A 3,661-nucleotide genomic window follows, 5' to 3' on the forward strand; every position below is an offset into this window, starting at 1 on the left:
AAGCTAAAACAACTGGAAGAAATGATGAAGTAAAAGACAACAAAACATCACTCTGCCCCCAGCTGCCGGGTGGTCCTAACAGACACTGTAATAAGCCCCATCAAGGGCTTCTATGAACATGGCCATCTAGGGCCAGGAACACTGCTGTCTCATCCTTCCCACACCCACCTCCTGAGCGCCTTGGCTTGTAAACCTTCACCCAATTCACAACAAAAAGTTGAAACAGATTACAAAAAAAAAAAGACAACAAAACATTTCAAACGGAAGCTTGAGGGTACTAATGAATGTATTATAGTGAAATGTGCAAAGACGTGGAATTTGAAAACCAAAAGGAAAAAACACACTTAGCATTTCTCAAGCTGACAGAATTGAAGAAAGAATTCAAGTCTTGTGCTGCAGTACAGAAGGATTCTATGGGTAAAATACTGAATGACAAGGAAGCATCAAAAGAAGATGGAAGGAATACAGAGTCACTGAACCAAAAAGAACTGGCCAGTGGTCAATCATTCAAGAGGTAACATATGATCAAGAACTGATAGCAGTGAAGGAAGAAGTCCAAGCTACAACAAAGGCACTAGCAAAAATAAATAAATTTAAAAGGCTCCAGGAATTGACAGAATACAAACTGAAACGTTTCTAACAGAATACACACTGAAATATTTCAACAAGCTAATGTAGCACTGGAGGCCCTCATCACAAAATTTGGAAGACCTGGCCAACTGATTGGAAGAGATCCATATTTGTGTGCATTCCAAAGAAATGCGACCCAACAGAATGCAGAAATCATCGAACAATATCATTAATCCAACATGCAAGTAAATGTTTGCTAAAGGTAATTTAAAAATGATAGTAGTACTACATTGACAGGCAGCCACCAGAAATTCCAGCCAGATTTAGATGAGGACGTGGACTGAGAGATCTCACTGCTGACATCAGATGGATCATGGCTGAAAGCAAAGAATACCAGAAAGATGTTTACTTGTGCTTTATTGACTCTGCAAAGACATGTGACTATGTGGATCATAACAAACTATGGATAACACTGTGAATACTGGGTATTCCAAAACACTTAATTGTGCTCAGGCTACTGAATGGTGTACTTGATACACAAGTACCTAATATATTAAATCTGTTCTTGAAGTGGCATCCTTTCACCATACTTATTCAATCTGTATGCTAAGCAAAGAAATGTGATTATATGAAGAAGAATGTAGCATCAGGATTGGAGGAAGACTCATTAACCTGTGATATGCAGATGATACAACCTAGCTTTGTGGAAGCAAAGAAGGCTGGAAGTACTTGCTGATAAAAATGAAAGACTACAGCCTTCAGTATGGATTTAACCTCAATGTAAAGACAACAAAAATCCTCACAAGTGAACCAATAAATAACAGTACAATAAACAGAGAAATGACTGAAATTGTCAAAGTATCTATTTTACTCAGATTCACAAGCAACACTCATGGAAGCAACAGTCAGAGAAGAAATATGCTGTGTGGAAGAGCCCAAACAGAACAATTTACCAGTACTATAATTTACATGCTTATAAGGATGGACTGCAAATAGATCTAAGATTTACATATTAAACTAAACCACAGAAATACTAAAAGAAATGTTGGAACTTTGGGAGATTTCTTTTATAATTTAAGATTAGTGAAGATTTTTCTATCGCATAACATCCAAATACCATGATAGGAAGGATTGACGAATTAGACAATACAAATATAAAACTAAAAACCTTTGCCTGGTAAAAATCCTTATAAACAAACAAACAAACAAAAAGACAAGTGAAATATTGGGGGAAATGTGCAACTCAAGTCACAAAGAGCAAATGTCCTTAACAGGTAAGAAGTTCCTATAAGCAGTAAGAAAAGAATGTTGTTAAGTGTCATCAAGTGGGTTCCAACTAATAGCAACCGTGTGTAGTGTTTCCGAGGGTCGCCTGGTGAGCTTGAACCGTCAACTCTGTAGTGTAAACTGACCTTGCAGTCCAGTGCATTAACTTGTACCATCACACCAGGTCTCCCATTATAAAAATCAGGTAAGCAAGTGAACAAAACAGTTCACGGAAAAGGAAATAGAAAGGGCTTTGAAGAACATGAAAAGATATTCTCACCTTCACTGATTATAAAGAGAAATGTAAATTAAAACTATACCAAGATACTATTATTATCTATCACCTGGGTAGAGATCAAAAAGTTTATTACCACCATGTTAGTAAGTCTTGGGAAGCAGACCGTCTCATACACTGTTAATTTAACAGTGGTGGTGTTAAGTTCTGTTGAGTCAGTTCCAACTCCTAGTGACTCAGTAGAGGGTTTCCAAGGCTATAAATCTCTGCAGGAACAGAAAGCCTTATCTTTCTCCCTTGGAGTGCCTGGTAGGCTTGAACCACAGACCTTGAATTTCACAGTCCAGTGCTTATCCTACAGTCACTGTGCTTTCAGTCATAAGTGTAGTTGTTAAGTGCCATCAAGTCAGTTCTGACTCATTTTGTTGTTGTTGTTAGGTGCTGCTGAGTTGGTTCTGACCCATAGTGACCCATAGCAGCAGAATGAAACACTGCCCAGTCCTACACCATCCTCATAATCGGTACTACTCCTGAGCCAACGGCTGCTGCCGTTGTGCCAGTTCATCTCGTTGGGTCTTCCTTGTTTCCACTGACTTTCCATTTTATCAAACATGATGTCCTTTTCCAGGGACTGGTCCCTCCTAACAACATGTTCAAAATATAAGAGGCAAATTCTCACCATCCTGGCTTCTAAGGAGCATTTTGGTGGTATTTCTTCCAACATAAATGTGTTTGTTCTTCTATGGTACCTTTAATATTCTTCTCCAATACCATAACTGAAATCCATCAATTCTTCTACTGTCTTCTAATTCACTGTCCAACTTTCACATGTATATGAGACTATTGAAAATACCCTGGCTTAGGTCAGGAGCACTTTAATCCTCATACTAACATCTTCACTCATGAGCACTCACAGTAACTTATAGTGATCCTGAAAAAGGTTTTCAAGGAGCAGCTGGTGGGTTTGAACTACTGGCCTTGAGGTTAGCAGTTCAGTGCTTATCCGACAGTACTGCACAAGCACTTCTATAAATCCTACAAAGCACTGTGATGATAGTTATCAATATGATTTAAATGCACATAATCTTTGACCTACTTCTCTGAATGTATCCTATATATTTACACACATGTAAAATGACTGCATTCAGTGGTATTCAGTGCAGAATTGTTTCTAGTAGCAAAAAATCTGACAGTTACACTCTACCAGTAGTAGTTGTTGTTTTTAGGTGACATTGAGTTGGTACTGACTCATAGCGACCCTATCCACAACAGAACAAAACACTGCCCAGTCCTGGGTCAACCTCGCAATTGTTGCCACGCTTGAGCCCATTGATGCTGCCACTGTGCCAATCCATCTCGCTGGGGGTCTTCCTCTTTTTCTCTAACCCTCCATCTTACCAAACATGATATTCCTTCTCCAGACTGGTCCCTCCTGACAATATGTCCAAAGTATGAGAGATCAAGTTTGGCCATCTTGGCCTCCAAGGAGCACTGACTGCACTGCTTCCAACACAGATCTGTTGGTTCTTTTGGCAGCCCATGGCACTTTCAATATTCTCCTCCAACACCATAACTCAAAGGCATCAATTC

This window comes from Chrysochloris asiatica, unplaced genomic scaffold, assembly GCF_000296735.1.
Source record: "Chrysochloris asiatica unplaced genomic scaffold, ChrAsi1.0 scaffold01247, whole genome shotgun sequence".
In the NCBI taxonomy this organism is placed as follows: domain Eukaryota; kingdom Metazoa; phylum Chordata; class Mammalia; order Afrosoricida; family Chrysochloridae; genus Chrysochloris; species Chrysochloris asiatica.